At 45.1% G+C, this 17,473-nt stretch overlaps 2 long non-coding RNA genes and 1 other non-coding gene across 3 annotated transcripts; 2 read left to right on the top strand and 1 right to left on the bottom strand.

Moving 5' to 3' along the window:
- Window positions 1-3,488: 3,488 nt before the first annotated feature.
- Window positions 3,489-3,561, bottom strand: TRNAR-UCU. Its single transcript has one exon. It is a non-coding gene; the product is annotated as a tRNA-Arg (tRNA).
- A 221-nt stretch (window positions 3,562-3,782) lies between these two features.
- LOC124683315 lies at window positions 3,783-5,909 on the top strand. Its single transcript, XR_006996630.1, has 5 exons — window positions 3,783-3,988; window positions 4,545-4,714; window positions 4,922-5,037; window positions 5,632-5,774; window positions 5,851-5,909. It is a non-coding gene; the product is annotated as an uncharacterized LOC124683315 (long non-coding RNA).
- A 32-nt stretch (window positions 5,910-5,941) lies between these two features.
- Window positions 5,942-9,098, top strand: LOC124683316. Its single transcript, XR_006996631.1, has 4 exons — window positions 5,942-6,206; window positions 6,925-7,019; window positions 8,176-8,765; window positions 8,866-9,098. It is a non-coding gene; the product is annotated as an uncharacterized LOC124683316 (long non-coding RNA).
- The last annotated feature ends 8,375 nt before the right edge of the window (window positions 9,099-17,473 follow it).

The raw sequence follows: 17,473 nt of genomic DNA on the forward strand, positions 1-17,473 counted from the left end.
GTAGCGGAGGACGAGCTAGGAGAACATTGGGCGCTTGGGTTAGACACTTACACATGCGCACATCAAATCTTAGGGGTGTAAAATGTTGAAAATGAACCGTGAATTGAGCGCTATATGAAGAATTCGACGAAATTTAGTAGAACATATCCAATTGAAGTGACTGGATGCGCACTGCACGAATTTTAGGACAACATATCCAATCGAATTAGTGGAGTAGTACTTTTAGACGACCATATCTTTATCTTCTTTACTATTAAATTTCTATCGGGCGTTTGTAGGTGTAGGTAAACCTTGCACGAACGATTGGCATGGCTGGAAAAACCGAAAGTCAGCACAATCAAGCCCGGTTCAGAATCGAGCCCAGTTCACAAGGGACCGGCCAAGTCTGAAATCTAAAGACATAGCCCAGTTCACAAGGAGCCAGCATCAGCTTCAATGACCCATCCGCCAAGGTGCTGTACTGGCGACGAAATCCGCTGTCGTCGTAATCTCAGCTTCCGGAGATCAGCACCCCAAGCAGCAGTGGCCTTCTCTCACAGCGCCACGGCGGCGGAGATCATGTCCTCCGTCAAGTCGGCCAGCCTCAACCGCACACGTGCCCCAGCTTCTTCGCAGTTATTGTTGCTTATGGCTCCAAATCCAGCGTAAAAGAAGATTTGCATGCTCTGCTTATTTGGGTAGAGCCAGGCTTGCTTCATGTGTATACGGAACTACGGATCCGGCGGCTCGGATGCAACAAACGAGAAAAGAAAGCAAAGTCTAAAAGAATAGAAAGAACAGCCGTGAGAATAAGTGTGACAAAAATTTAGCCTTGTTTAGCATGATATACGTACCTAACAAACTAAACACTTCACATAAATTCATTTTTACAGAAAATTAATCCTAACAATATGCTATATTATTTAGAATAAAAAATACGCTATTTCAGGCCATTTTTTAATGTGCGTGAAAACTATGCAATAGAAGCAAATCAATACGGTCTATCAAGTATTAAATAGTTTTCACATGATTTTTTTTACTATTATTTTAATTAAATTACCGTATGATTTTCACTATTAAATGTTTCAAATTGATGCCGTATGAATTTCTCCATTGCATGGTACAAACACATAGGTCGATCAAGAACTCCATGTCATTTGGTTTCGATTCACATACAGATTTAAAATACTTTCTCTGACATATACGTTATTTCAGGCCATTTTTTAATGCCCGTGAAAACTATGCAATAGAAGCAAATCAATACAGTCTATCAATTATTAAATAGTTTTCACATGATTTTTACTATTATTTTAATTAAATTACCGTATGATTTTCACTATTAAATGTTTCAAATTGATGCCGTATGAATTTCTCCATTGCATGGTACAAAACATAGGTCGATCAAGAACTCCATGTCATTTGGTTTCGACTGACATACAGATTTAAAATACTTTCTCTGACATGAAATAATTTGCTTAACTTCATCTAGATACGAAAACATATTTTAAAGGAATTATAATATCAAAGGTATCAGTTTGATTAATATGGTGCCGTAGCAACGCACGGGTTCAGTGCTAGTATATACAAAGATTTAGAAAGGGTTAGCTAGCATATAAGAAAAAAGAAAGTAGATCCTGTCATGGAAGACGAGCTAGGAGAACATTGGGCGCTTGGGTAAATTTAGCCCTATATGAATAATTCCACGAAATTTAGTACAACATCCAACCGAAGCAAGTTGATGCATATGTTTGGACGAGCATATATGTACAGAGAGTTAAAAAAGGTTAGCTCGCATGTAAGCAAAAAAAAAATGATAGGAAGAGAAAAAAGATCCTGTAGCTACTAGGAAATAACTTATAGCCACAAACGCTATTTCCAGCGCGCTAAAAAAGGTACTCGCCGGTGCTAAATACGAGCCCACTTACCTCCGAAGATAAGGTTCAAACATGTCCATGTTGCTGGTAGCGCACCATGTTTCGGACGCGCAGGAGATAAGGTTCAAACAGGTTCGGGCCAGACCAAAAATCCGAGCCCACTTACCGCTAGCGCATCAACATTTTCCATTTTCCCTCCACACACACCATGGAACGCCTTTTTAGTTTTGAAAAATAAAAGAAAATGATAGAAAATTTAAAAAATAAAATCCTTCTAGATACCCATGTGTTATGTGATGATCTAGTTTTAAGCAAAATTAACAACTATGAATTTTGACTTTTTTGTTGCAAAATGGCATGATGTTTCGGTAAATTGAGATTTCTGGTTACATACGACCTCTGATGAAAAACATTTTTTATATCAAGATGTATCTACGCAAAATTTTACATTCGATTTCAACTCCCTCTAGACATTTAGAGAATTTTTAGATTCCTCAAATTTGAAAAGGAAAACAAAGTTTTTTCAGGTTTTAGAAAAAGTTGCAAAAAATACCCCCGACGCACCATCATATCTAGTGCGCCGGCGGTAACCTAGCTAGGATATATATGCCAACAACGGCTCGACATTCTCTCTCTCTCTTCTCCCCTCTTCTTTTTACTTCTCCTCCTCCTCTCTTCCTCCCTCCTTTTCTTCTCCTCGTCCTCATTTCCTTTTTCTCCTCCTCCTCCTCCTCTTCTCCTCCTCTCTTCCTCCTCCCTACTCCTTCATATCCCTCCTTCCAGCGAGCACCTCCTCAAGGTACTCATTGGCAAAGAAGCTCCTCTCACTCCGGCGACCACCCTCCGGCGAGCTTCTCCACGACCACCTCCTGTCACTCCGGCGAGCTTCTACGCGACCACCTACTCTCTGGCCTTCAACGATGATTCCCACGACCACGCAGATGACCACGACCATGCATCTCCCACTAAAGTCGATCTAGATCTAGATCGACCTTTTTTTTGAATCCTGGAAAATATACCGCCGACGCACTAGGCTGGTGCGCTGGTAACAAATCAAGTTACTACCGGCGCACCAGATGGTGCGCCGACGATAAGACGTTACCGCCGGCCTATTCCGACCGGCGGAAATCTGGTGCGCCGACGATAAGACGTTACCACCGGCGGGCTCTAGTGCGCCAGCAATAAGCCAAATAGGTATGCCGGCAATAGCTTGTTTCCTAGTAGTGTCGTGGAGGACGAGTTAGGAGAACATTGGGCGCTTGGGTTACACACTTGCACATGCGCTCCATAAATCTTGGGTGTGGACAATGTTGAAAATGAACCATAAATTTAGCCATATATGAAGAATTCCACGAAATTTGGTACAACGTATCCAATCGGAATTCCACGAAATTTGGTATTCAATCGGAATTCCACGAAATTTGATACTACCTCTGTCCATAAATAGATGACATAAGTTTATCTAAATTTAAATGTATCTAGTCACGATTTAGTGTATAGATACATCTAAATTTAAATAAACCTTTGGTATCTATTTATGGACGGAGGGAGTACAACATATCCAATCGAAGCAAGTCAAGTGGATGGCCAGTAAATAAGCAAAAAAAGAAGAAGATAGGAAGAGAAAAAAAGGCTCACGCTCGGTGGGACTCGAACCCACAATCCTTTGATTAGAAGTCAAATGCCTTGTCCATTAGGCCACGAGCGCTTTGTGGCATGTCCAATCGATGTATTTTATTTGACAACATCACAAACAACTGGACCGTCTATTTTTTTTCGCTTTCCCCTTCCACCCAAAATCCGACCGAAGCAAAGAAACCCTAGCCTCCACCCAAGACAGGCCGCCGCCCACGCAAGACAATGCTGTGCAATTGTCGACGTCTCGAAGAGCAGCGGCACCGGCTCATGACACCACCGCGGTCGCCGCGCCATCGGGACAAGAAGCTGCATTTCATCGTCATGCCTTTAGGCCCGGGCGGCCCCTGATTGGGGTTTGAATTTCACATCAGGGTTGACCTTGAGGGACTGTTCCACCCCGATATATCCTCATCTGGTCGACCCATTCAAAGAGAGCTTGCCAGGAAGCTAACGAGGCTATATTGTTGCCATCTTCATGACCGTCTGCACCCAAAAATGTAACGCTTCTGAACTTCTATCTAGATCAAGTTTTTTTTGTTAATTTAGCTCGTTTTGTGGGCACAAACAGGGCTATGTAGTTGCAATATAATCATAGTTCGACTTAACTTCCTGTTCTGCCATTCCGGATCCACATAAAGTTGAGGAAGCATTTATTTTTTGTAACTTCATTTGTGAAAGAGTTGATAGCCAGAGCAGTAAGCTCCATTATCCATTCAAAACAGTATGGTATAAGAGTACGCTAAGTTGGGGATTTCAAAATGGATTTTTAAAATCTAAAATAGAAGTATAATTATCCATTGAGAACATATAGGCATTGATAGCTGTTCAGTTCTGCTTTATCTTTGTGTTACTTGTTTCCATGGACCATCTCGATCAAGCGTCAACTCAGGAGCTGTTTGGTTCTTTTCTTTCAACAGCCTTGCCTGCAAACTTTTCACTATAACCCAATGAAAGGCTGATAACATTTGACATATTACTTGGAATCACTTTGCACTCCTCACTTTTGAGAAAGTGCAATCTACTAAGCATTTAGAATTCTCTGTTATAAATTAGGTGCAACCAAGATGGGGTTTCTCTAGTGGATATGGCTATACGAAAATCTCTTCATGGGCTTGATGGCACGAGGAAGAAATATCAAAGTTGGAAGCAATTGGGAAAACGGATGCGCCTATTGGTTCAAGATTTTGGTGGAAAAGTATAATGACAATCACAATATTTTGGGGGTCTGCTCTCTTGCTCTCCATCCCTGTTCCGTTGTGGCATTGTGTCTTGCTATTATCTTATTCATTCATGTAACAATTATCCAGAAAATTCTCCTTGTTTTAGGATCTGGCACATGAACTCAAAGATGCTCTGCATTACCAATTTATTTCTGAGAGATGTAATACCATTTATAAGAAGAGTTGATGCTATTATCATTGGAATTTCAGTGCATAGATTAAAGGTGCCGGTGATTTTGACTCTGGCGTGGACAATCTATTCTATTAGAGCAACTGGACAATCTATTCTTTGTTGGACTCACACTTACGCATCGATGTTGATAAAGGTACTGTATCTTCTCTTAGATCAAGTGCTGCTGAAATACAGTCTGGGTGGTCACACTACTAGAACTTTTCTGTTAGATATCTCTGTAAATGTGTTTCTGACTGCACTATATGCTGTTTACCATGTTGACCTGTTCTGTTTGCCTATTGAGTCATATAATCATGTTTCCCTTTATCTCCATTATCTTTGACCATTAATTTGTAATATCTCAAATTGCTTCGTGCAGTCATGTGTAATGACTTTATAAATACTCCCTCGTCCCTCCCCAAAATAAGATGCATATAGTTTTTGGTCAAAGTCAAAAACTTTTTAAAGTTTGACTAACTATATAGAAACGTCAACATTTATAATCTCGAACCAATATTAATTGTTAGAACCATCGTGAATTATAATTCATATTATGTGCATTTGTTATTGTAGATGCTTATATTTTTTTGCATGTAGTTAGTCAAACTTCGGAAGTTTGACTTTGACCAAAAACTATATGCATCCTATTTTGGGAAAGAGGGGGTATTCAGTTATTGTTACGTTTTCATTATCGGCTATTTGATATATTTAACTGACAAACACCTCTCTTTTTCCCTAAAATATAAAGGTCACTGGTATGGTTGCACAAAAAATGGAGGTGCTGAGCAGGAGCACCCTGACAATGCTAATGCCTACGCCGGCGGTCACTTGAACGTATATCTCCCAGACTGCCACATAGAACATGTAGACTGGAGTGACTCTGATGACAATGTATAGTGATTTGACATGGCAAGCATTCTAAATTTTGTTGCTTTATTTTTAATGACATGTTTTCCCCCTCTTGTAGGTGGTTGCTGAGGAGGCTAGGCTAAGGCTCCGTCGGGTTAGCCCCACCTGGCCGGAAACGCGGCACATTCCGCGTCAACCCGCGCGGATCAGCTCGGGCGAGATTTAATCCTGGTTCAACTGCAACCACGCATTCGGTTACGCTCGACCGGGAACTCATCCCGCCCAAACCCCTCTGAACCCACTCATTCCACGGTGGATCCAATCATCGTCTCCCAACCTGTGGAAGAAATCCCGAGCTGAGCGACAGAAACTCGCGGCGGCGCGACTAGGAGGCGACCTTGGCGTCCCGGTGGCAGCAGTGACGGGTCCTCCGCATCTCCATCGTCCCTCGCCCACGACGGAATCCTGCCGCTGGTAAGCTGTTCGTCCTCCCAGGCTCCCACCGCCCCCTTCCCCCTCTCTAGGTTTAGGGTTCTCGCTCTGGATCGAGACGATTGAGGAGCTGCGGGCGGCTTCAGTTCTTGGTGGCTTGCCTCCATCATGTACCTCTTCCGTGTACGTCTGTCTGGGTCTAGCTCGATCTCCTCTGGCTGGTGGCAGCTGACCTTTAGTCCCTGGGTATGCTGTCCATGAACAGAAATCAGCGCGAGGTTGCCATTGGAATGTTCTTGTTCCTCCAGGATAACAGATTGTCCGTCTACCGTTGATGATACTATCGCGTTGCCATGCCTCCTTTACCTGGAGATACAAGTTCTTTTCTACATGATTTAATTTTATTTATCTGTATGCGTTGTAAGACCAAACGTGTGCTGATTCGTGAGAGGTATAACTGTAGCATCATGCTCTACTTTCATCCCCTGTTTCTAAGATTGCATTGTTAATGCTGCTGACGAACATCGATTCATGTGAATAAGGCTGCTTGAGCGTGAGAGATTGTTTGAACATCCAATCCTTGCCTGTAGTTGTATTTTGTACAGCATGATATACTACAAGGAAAAGTGAGTTACTGTGTTGCATGTCCCAATGATATAAACATGTATGAAATCATTCTGGGTGATATTTTCATATGTATCATAGCTATGCAATGTTGCATTTGATTGCTGCAGTATAACCTGTATATTTTTTTTCACAGCGTCTGTGCCCAAGCAAGAAACGGAGAGTACGAGTTGCTGCCAAGCTGGGATCCTTTGCCTGACCCTTGGAACCTTGGATCTCAACCTAGTGAAGGTAAATTCTGCAAATTCTACAAATTCTACAAGTGATTTGGTTCTCTTGTTTTTCTGCATATGGAATCAATACATTGTCATATTGTTGTGTATAGGTTCATTTCTTTTCTTTCATGACCACATTCATATGGGAAAGAAATGAGCTTAGTTCAGTAAGACAAATGGTGCCACAGTCCTGTAGAATACACCTCCCAAACCATGAAATTAGAACCTGATTTTGTTTCAGTAACAACGAAATTTCCATCTCTCTTTGTCTAACTGCACAAAGTACTAATAATTGATGTAATTGTCAACTGTTTGGTCTGATGCTTATGTCTACTGTTAGGTTCCCATTTTGTTTTTGCTTCTTTAGGTTGTACACAAATGTTCTTCCCAACCAGTGCGTTAAGCTGACTTAATTTAGTAGTACATTGGTTACTTCTAATTTGAGTTAGGCTCAGTACCACCATAGTAGTTAGTTTAGTAATGCATCAGCCATCTTGTTTACTAAGCAAGCAGTACATTGGTGAATCCTAATTTGAATTCTGCAAGTTCTCATGATGGCTTCTTGTACAATGTTATGTCTTCGCAAGCATTTCCATCCCAAACCATGAAATAACCTGAGTTAGTTTCAGTGCCAATGGACATATACGTTTATTCGTACTTGGCATTTGCGGTTAATATCATTTCTGATTGATCTTTTCATGCATGGTTGATCTCAACCGTGGTTGGTCGTCATCATCTCGACTATGTTGGTAAGGTCCATATGAGGTGCTTATGCTTATGTACTACGAAACTGAAAGGGCTTCAGCTATGACCGAGTCATAATTAAAGTGGTCAGTGGTAGAATGTGGTAGGGCATAAGCTTTTGATGGATCTGAAGTGGAGACCTCAGTAGACTAAACTGCATCATTCAAGTAAAAGATATGAGAAATTTCTCAAAATTATGACCCTTTTGTTTAGTCTAATAAGCTTATACTTGTGTGACCTTTGACATGCATGGACTTGGAGTATGTTTCTGCACCCCAGTATCTAATTATTCCAACTATTGTGAAATTTGAATCATAATATCCAAGCTAATTTGGTAATTTCTCCATGTGCTAAGGCCATGATAACTTTCGGTACATTGCTAAGAGTAGTTGTCCAAGTGGACTGACCAAATTAATTTGGTTATTCAGGTTATACTACTGTCTCGCACAAGGAGGCCCTAGATGCAGATTTCTCATGTGTTTGTCGTCAATAACTTCTAAGCTATTGTTGAAATCCTATTGTTTCATTGGATGAGCTTTGTTTTATTTAATGCCTGGAGTTGTTGACTGTTACTCAAATAGCAGAAATATTTTGCCCCAAAGACTCCTTGTTACTTTATGCAGAAACTATGCAAGCCTTGTAATTTATTGGTGTTATTCTGATAATATTATTGTATTTATTCCTAATATTTTATTAATATCAGTAGTATTTTCGAGATGATTATCATCCATCTTTTTAATGTTAGTTCGCCGAATATTCTATTCTGGCCTTGTTGTTGTTGTTGTTGTTGTTGTTGTTGTTGTTGTTGTTGTTGTGCAGCAATTTCTAAATCCAGCAACCTTGTTTTGCTGCTACATAACCGAACAGACAGAAAACATCAGCCTTGTGGAGGGGAATTCGGGTTTGCAGCTGTCGGGGATTAGAGTGAGGCACCGGTTCCACTCACACCCCAGGCTGATTACATCCCTGTTGGGACGAAGGCCTGACAACCGAAAGGAGCCTAAGACATATTTACAAGGTAAACTAGCATATACTGTATGGTATTTAGTACATTTAATTTGTAGTAACATGATGTAGGTCAGTTGATTGATTATTTTTTGCTTGTGTATTTCCTGTAGGGCGTTGATTGTCTTCAAAGACTTGATTGTTATTTCCTATAACAACATCGATGGCAGAAATCTGAAATGGGCAGTAGAGTGGAACATAACAGTCATTAGTTTTTTGTGACTGAATATATATTTCGCGATCATTAGACTTCTAGACCCATGTAGCTTTTTATCTCCAGTTGCTAAGAGCCTAAGACACAAAGAAAGAAATGTACTGTGCAATGACATATAAAGAAATCATTTGGTTTGAGGTGAATCTAATATCATAAGTTTGCTTAAGTAAGTACTACTTTGTTGTCCCCATAGTTGATGTCTTTATAAGTATGGTTGTACTTAGCTTCGGCTTACTACCCATTTAATACAAGTTGTGGTTGAGCTGGACAATTTGAGACCTTGTAGAACAATAGAAAGCATAGCCAGATTGGTTGGTGATTGTATTTCAATATAGCCGGCAATTTCAATAGACCCATCCTTTGTTTAATTCCTCCTTTCCTGCTTCGAATGGATGGCTGTTGCAGTGCTGATCTCCGAGATGATTTTCAGCGACATGATCTCCAGTTCTCCACTACGAAAGTCGTTGGACCTTCTATCACGCTTGCTCGCCGGTTGCACCTTCTAATGGCAACTCAGCACGCAGCTGCACCAAGCCAGCTGCCTCACGCGAGGAGCCGTTTGGAGATTCCGGATCTCTTTGATCGGAATACATGAGCTCTTAATTACCATTTCAGCGTCAGAGCTTTGCCTACAAAAAAAATCAGCGTCACAGCTGTGTCGCTTTGTGTATAGAGAGGACAACATTCATAGAATATATTTTGGTTTTAGTACTCTATCTGATTAGCCATCATTGTCTTGTTCATTTGATTAGAGAGGACAATATTCATAGAAAATTCTGATCTGCGTATTTTAGCATGTATTTTTGTTCTTGGCTACATAGTATATGCTATGTCTTATTATTACTTTTTTTGTGAAAATTCTGTGGATCAATTAATAATCATCAACAACAGTACAAACAGCTTAAAAATAATTAAAATGACAAATATGCCATTGGATCACAAAGCAACAACTACAAACACTGGCATAAGTTGAAAGTGTGTGGCCATCCTGGCCCCTCCATCACCGGAGCCAAGTAAAGATTGTGGTAGTAGAGCTTGCTTTAGTGGACAACTGTCATGCTAAGACTCTAAAGGACTAGCACACTGAAGCAGCAACATAGCCAATAATGACAGTTGTAGATCGGAAGAGACTAACTTGAAATCACACCGATAAACATGAAAACCGGTTGAATCCTAAGAGATCCGCTGTACACATGACTTCATGCGACTTCCACCGGCACTAGAGGCATCACCGGAGCAAGGATAGGACGGGGAGTATCTTATTCCGACTTCAGGATATAGCTACCGCCCTGACCATCTCGAAAAAAAAATACTGAAAACAATCCAAACAAAAAAACGGAAAACCTCCAGCCGATAAGGGGATGTGGTCCCCCACGCCTTTAAGGCTGTAAGGCCACCAAAGATGGAGCGGACTAACGTGGTCGCCGGCTAGGTGGACGTAAACCCTATATGAGTTTTACTTCATCTCCTCCCAATCGCCTTCTCACGTAATTACTGGTAGTATATCCTATGTATTGATTGTCAAATGTTGTGATACTCTAATTATTTCAAGGGATTGTGCTTGCTTGTAAATTATTGCAAGGGATTATGCAGTGCCGATACAGGTACAAGATCTGGGAGAGCGTGGCCAGTGAGCGAGGAGTATATCCTCGCATGCGACTCGCCCTTGACACACCCCACAAGGACTTCGTCTCGCGGGGGCTCATCGCTGGAAAACACTACGAATCCGTCGACCTCGCCAACAAGTGCCACGCCATCAAGCTCACCGTCGACTTAGGCAACGCCCACCCGGGGCAGGCGTGGTGCATGGATCAGGAAGGCAGCGGCTTTGCGAGATGGAAGATGGACATATTTCTCGTCTACAAGTACATGTTGCATGTGCTCACCCAGTACGCCGCGTTGCTACGCTACAAGCCCACCATGCCGGAGAAGGTCGTGGAGCTCTGTCCCGAGTCCATGGCCTGCCCTAGGAGCGACCGCGACACTACTAGAAAAAGGCCTAGCCATAAGTGATGCACCATGTAGGGGAGGGGGGGGGGGGGGGGGGGGGGAATATTGGGCACCACTTACCAGTGGCACACCCCCGACCCCACGAATCAACTTTTTAGTTAACAAAATAAAATAAAATGTTAGAAAATTCAAAAAAAAATCGTTCGAGATGACCATGTGTTATGTCATCTAATTTTAATTGAAAATTAACAAACATGAATTTTGATATATTATGCAAAATGACATCATGTTTCAGTGAAACGACTTTTCTAGCTACATACGACCTCGGATCAAAACATTGTTTTATATGAAAATATATCTACAGAAAATTTTACATCCCCAAAGTCAAAAATTAAAAAAGAAACAAGACTTTTTTCATCACTACTAGTCTTCCTGCCTACGAAATTTGAAACAGCCCTCCAATTTTTTTTAGCAATAGCGCACCAACTCATGGGTGCACCACTACTAACTTCCCTCCCTCGAAATTTGAATTGGATGGTCGGCGACCTACCCTTATCCATCACCCACCCACCTCCCTCCTCCCACACAATCCTCTTTCTCTCCTCCTCCTCCTCTCCTCTCCTTCAAATTCTCCAGCGCACCTCCATCCTCTCCTCCCTCTCTCCTCCATCCTCCCCACTCCCCCTCTCTCCTACATCCTCTCCTCTCCTCCCTCTCTCCTCCAACATCTCCCTCCTCCGGCCAACTACTAGGTTATGAGCATTAGCATGAACATGGAAAATGCAAATAATTCAGACAACAAAATGAGCAAAAAAATTCGAAAAAATGTGCAAGATCCAGATTGCAAAAATTTAGCAGTGGCGCACCTACTTACTTACTAGTGGCGCACCTAGTGTTTTTAGCAGTGGTGCACCACATGGTCCGCCACTGGTAAGCCAGATACCAGTGGTGCGATAGTAGTGGCGCACGGTGCGCCACTGGTAAGGTGCACCACTAATATCCTTTTTTTCTAGTAGTGCGAGAGGAAGTTCATGATGGAGTCCAGGGAGAAGTACGTCGCCAGGTGCAAGCCCTCTCTACGCGGCCGCCACCGTTCACTGCGGATGAGGTACTGGAGATGGCCGTGAGGGACGACGGCAGTCGAAGCAAACTACTACACATGGAGGGACACTAGTAGGCACGTTGGTGCCACTTTTTTCGAAAAGGGGAAGTACGCCAAACTCTCCATTGATATAATCTATATGGCATTCTTATTTTATTATCAACCATCGAAAGGTAATAACACATGAAGATGCCACAATAATACACCAGCTTACAATTTTATTATCACAAAACAACTAGTCTTGCTACCATGCCAATTCCTCTTGCCGGACTATCCTTTGTGAGAAAGACTTTGCGCTGAAGGAACCACATGAACAAAGTATGTTCATGTGGATGCAATAAGCCAAACACAAGTGTTAGGATAATACTGGCGAGTGCTTTAATAGCCTAGTATCATATAAGTTTGGACTCTACATCCGGTGTCAAGTTTAGAATCAGATATCCTTGTCTGTCAGATTCGTTCAAACCGTATATGGACTTTTTTTTAACAGATTCAGAAACGAATACGATGCGGAAATTATCCTATATATTTATACACCGAGTTGTGATTACTCTAGTTATTTCAAGGGATTGTGCTTGCTTGTAAATTTGTAACACCTACCGTCCAATGATAGCTCTTGCCTTTTTCTCCATTTCCTTGTAAAGTGACTAGACACGTACATTATACTACTGTGGAGGTGTGCAGACGTAGAGGGAAAATCACTCGAAATAGGCCACGATCAATTGGATCAAACAAACACCATCAATTCCATGTCAGTGCCCGGGGCCTCCCTCTTTCTCTTGTAGCTCCCTTAAAGCTCATTCCCCTCTCTCTCCCTCTACATTTGTTCGCGTGGGAACATTTCTCTTTAGCTTCGAGAGATGGTTCCTTGCTCGTATTGGCTACGCATCTAAAAACAGGAAGATAGAAAATTGTGCTCAGAAAAACATGGACAAAGAGGAGAGAAAAACTGTGGCGATTGATTTACGTTTCCCTTTTGGGCAACATAGAGCATATTCCTTGCTCGTCTCGAGAAAGAAACCAACGTAGGCAGCAATTAGGCACGGCTGCTGAGAGCATCTCCACTCGTCCCCCCGACGAGGCCCCCGAGCGACGTTTTTTCCATCCGGACGGCGAAATTCGGCCCAGTCGCGCCCCCGGTTCCTCGTTTTCGTCCGGATTTGGCCCTTAATCCATCCGGCGAGCCCACGCCACCCCCGGCCCCCCGGGGCGCGCTCGGGGACTCCGGACGAAAGATTTTGGCGCGAAACGGCGTGTGGACCCGCGTAGTCGGCGACGGGAAAACCAAAGCCTGTGATTTTCCCTCCAATTTGCTTGCATATCCCCATTCCCTCCAATTTGCTTGCATATCCCCATTCTCTCCCGCCGAAATCCCCCAATCTCCTCGTCTTCCGGCTCCAGTTCCTGGCGGCGTCTTCTCGTCCACCACCACTCTCCTCCTCGTCTTCTCGTCCACCACAATGCCGCCGAAGGCGCCGGCGAGGAAGATGCGGAAGAAGAAGACGAAGCCGCCGGGCATGTCGAACGCCGAGTGGGCGGCGGACGAGAAACGGCGCGACGTGGAAACAAGCGCCGGGCGGAGAGGGTGAAAAGAGCCGCCGCCAAGAGGTCGGCGGAGGCGGCCCAAGACGAACAATTGAGGTTAATCAGCATGGCCTATAGCGGCGGCGTGTTCCCGGCCAATGGCCGACGCAAGGTACAACAAGTTCCCCGTCTTCCTTCTCGCCTTCGCTGTACTCGCCGTCGCCGACTGCCGTGTTCCAAGAGGGCGCCTACGTCCAACCGTCCAAGCCCACACCGTCGCCGCCCGAGCTTGACGTCGGCGGCGGCGGCCTGTTCGAGGGCACCTCGCCGGCCCTGCGACGAGGGCTGCTCGCGTTCGGTGCGATGGCGGCGCCGAACGAAGAGGAGATCCACGAGATGATCACCTCCGGCTCCGCCGCCGCCGCTGCGAGCCCGGGGTTCTTCATGACCGCCGCCGCTGCGTGCCCGGGGTTCTTCACGCAAGAGGAGACGAGGGCGACGGCAGCTGTGGCGGCGCGCAACGAGCATCGGAGGATGTTGCCGACGGAAGCCAAGCCGTCGAAGAAGAAGGCGAGGAAGAAGAAGAGCCAACTGAAGCCGCCGCCAACCTGTCGAAGGGGAAGAAGAAGAGGAAGAAGGACTCGCCACCTGCCGAACCGCGTATCAAATGGACGCCGAAGGAAGAGGAGTGCCTCGCCGAAGTTTGGATGACCGTGTCCACGAACGGCATAATCGGGGCCAATCAGTCGTTCGACACATACTGGTTTCGAGTGAGGCAGGCGTACGAGGAACGCAAGCTCGTCGATCCCTACTTCAACAAGACGAACATGAACGTGTACCGGGGAGACAAGGCAATGGCCACCCATTGGGGGATCATGCGGACGGCGTGCAGCAAATGGCACGGCGTACAGGAGGAGATCGACAAACGGCCGATCAGCGGCCACGACTTGGAGCAAAGGGTATGATCCGCCGGCCCTACACCACCGAGGTACATCGTCGTTAGCTGACCCGTATCGCCGTGCTCTTTTTCCCAGCCTGCGCCGAGCTTTGGACATGTACACGGACGACACCGGCCTGCAGTTCAAGTTCCTCAACGTCTACGCCCGCCTCGAGAAGTGCGAGAAGTGGAAGGAAGTTCGCACGTCCCTCTCGAAAAGCAAGACCGAGCGAGTACAACCCCGACGCTCCGCCGGCTTGCGCGGCGGAAGGGCGCCCGAGCTCGGCCGAAGAAGCGAGAAAGAGCTCAAATGGACGGACAATCCCGCCGACAGGATGCGGGCGTCGATCGACAAGTGCTGGGCCGACTTGAGATCGCACGCCGACGGGAGGAACGACAAGTTCGACGGCAGGTGGCGGGAGATGCTCGCCAACCAAGGCGCCCGGATCGCCCTGCCGAAGACGACGGTGGCGGCGAAGAAGAGGAACACGGACTTGGCGTTCCTCATGGGCGGCGGCGACATGGAACCGATGGACGAGGAGACGAGGAATTGGTACCAGGGCCACCGCAACGACATCCTCCGAGCCACTACGTCGTCTCCGCCGGCTCCTACCTCGTCTACCTCACCATCTACCTCGTCGACTCGCGGCTGCTTCGATGTCCACCGCCGCTGCTTCATCGTCGCCCGCCGCAGCCGCTTCGGCCACGGCGTGTGAGGAACTCGGTCCGTCGGACACCGCCGTGCCGGCCGGGACTGCCGACGAGCCCGTCTCCGTGTAATTTCCCTCCGATCGCCGATCCGTGGCTGATCCTTTTGCTCCTTTTGCCGATCAACTGCCCGTACTTGTAGCGCGGGACGGCGATTTGTTTGAATTTAAACTCTATCCGCCAAACTCCGGGTGGACGACTGGAAATATGGTACTCCCCACGACTTAATTTCGTCCAATCCGGCGGTAGTTTCGTCCGGATTTGGGCGTGGGGAGCGCCAGAGTGGGGATGCTCTGAGCTGCTACGAACAAGAGCACGTAGATGAAAGTAACTAGGGAAGATCCTGCCAAAAGTTGCGGTTTGTAAAAGCGAGGCAACTTTGCAGTTTCCATGCATGTCTCTTCACCCTTTACAACTTGGCGCCGTGAAAAAAGTTGTGAAAAAAGTGAGAAGGGTATAGAGGAGAGGGGGCGCGCTTTGTTCAGGTCCAGGGCCCCAACCTGCCTGCCCGCTCCAATTCAGCACAACAGCAAGTGAAGTGAATCAGCTGATCCAGCTAGTTAGCTAGCATCCTAGGGCTACCTGCTAGTACTCGATCACGAATATAGGCCGCCATCCCAGCTCCAAGGCTCCAACACACACTACATCAGTTGCCATGCATCCTCCTCTTTTCAGCCTTTCCTTTTTGCCTCAGATTCGACGCAAACATCATGGCTTGTTCATGAGCATCGATCCATTGTCATGGCGATTCAAAATGTTAGTACTAGTTTGTCTTCTTCCCCCACTCTCTGGGCAGTGCTATGGTAGGCTAGTCATATGCATATGCATCAATTGATGAAGAGGCCCGGGCTGCCCCTTTTTGGAAATAAAGTTATGTGCACAACTAATGTAGTTTCCTTTCTTGTTTCGAGGGAACTGAATTCATTTTCTAGCATTTTCCGATGTCATTTTCTTCAAGAAAAAATTAAATTCTCCACCATATGTTCCTCTGGCATGCAAGAAACCAGAAGCATTTCCTTTTTCTGCCAAACGGGGAGCAATGTCCATTCGTGATCGAGAGCTGAGGGATGCATCATTTGTTTGTCAAATCACACTCACCATCCATCTACTCCTCCCCTCCAGACAGTCACGATCGATGGATCGAGGACGACATGCATCTATGGCTACCAGTCCGAATCAATTAGGGCATGCGTAGCTAGCTTGTAGTAATTTGACCACATACCCATCGATCGGTATCTTGATTGCTGCTGCCGCTCATGAATCATGATCACCTGTCCGCAAACCCAGGAGGGGAAAAGGGATCTCTGCCCTGTAGTAAACGATGGATGGATGGATTGTTAGTACTCGAGAGCTGCTAATCCATAATGCAACCTGTCAGCCTTATGCATGGCTGCAGAAGAACAACTTTGATGTGTCTACTGTACTCAGTCAGTAGTATAGACTGCTGCCGCTGTCCGAGCATAGCGAGCATGAATTTTTTTTTTTTTTTGTTCAAAGGTGTTGGTCAAGTAGACGTACGCCACCCTAGCTAGATAGCTAGCTAGCTACACGTACTATTCCTACGTGCAGCTACAGCGTACACCAGCAAACATAACCTAGCCAGCCAGCCAGCTGCACAAATGTACTCAGCAGAAAACTTTGATGATGATCAGACTTAGTAGTATACTGTACAAATGTACTCAACGAAAACCCAACCAGCACACAAAGACTGGTAGCTAGCCAAGATGTACTCCTAGCTAATAATGTTTGAATCCGCCCTACAGAAACAGAGAAAAATTGTGCGCGCCCACATGCTAAAATATAATGGCGTTGCTTTCACGGTGTCGCCAACCCACATGCTAATTTTGACTAGACATTCATACGTGCCGTCACTGACCACCCCCCTTATACATTTTAGAGCAAACAATGGAGTTACGCCCAGGACAAGGTTGCCAAAAAGTGTGGAAGAAGCCAAATCATGGTAGGTAGATCGAGCAGCAGAAATCACTGGCCATATCCTTATACGTTTTAGAGCAAACAATGGAGTTACGTCTAAGGACTAGCAGGTTGCCAACAGGTATATGTAAGAAGCCAAATCAAACCACCGTAGGTAGAGTAACGTAAATGCTTCTCCAAGCCAATCAAGAGCATGTCCAACTTTTGCCACAGAAACCAATACTCCCTCTGTTCAAAGCTATTATGAGACCATTTAAACATTTCATAGTGACCTAGATACACACCAAAATGAGTGAATCTACACATTAAAGATAGACTAATACTAACTAAAATGAGTGAATGCACAAAAGA

The sequence above is a fragment of the Lolium rigidum genome, chromosome 1, assembly GCF_022539505.1.
Source record: "Lolium rigidum isolate FL_2022 chromosome 1, APGP_CSIRO_Lrig_0.1, whole genome shotgun sequence".
Lineage (NCBI taxonomy): Eukaryota > Viridiplantae > Streptophyta > Magnoliopsida > Poales > Poaceae > Lolium > Lolium rigidum.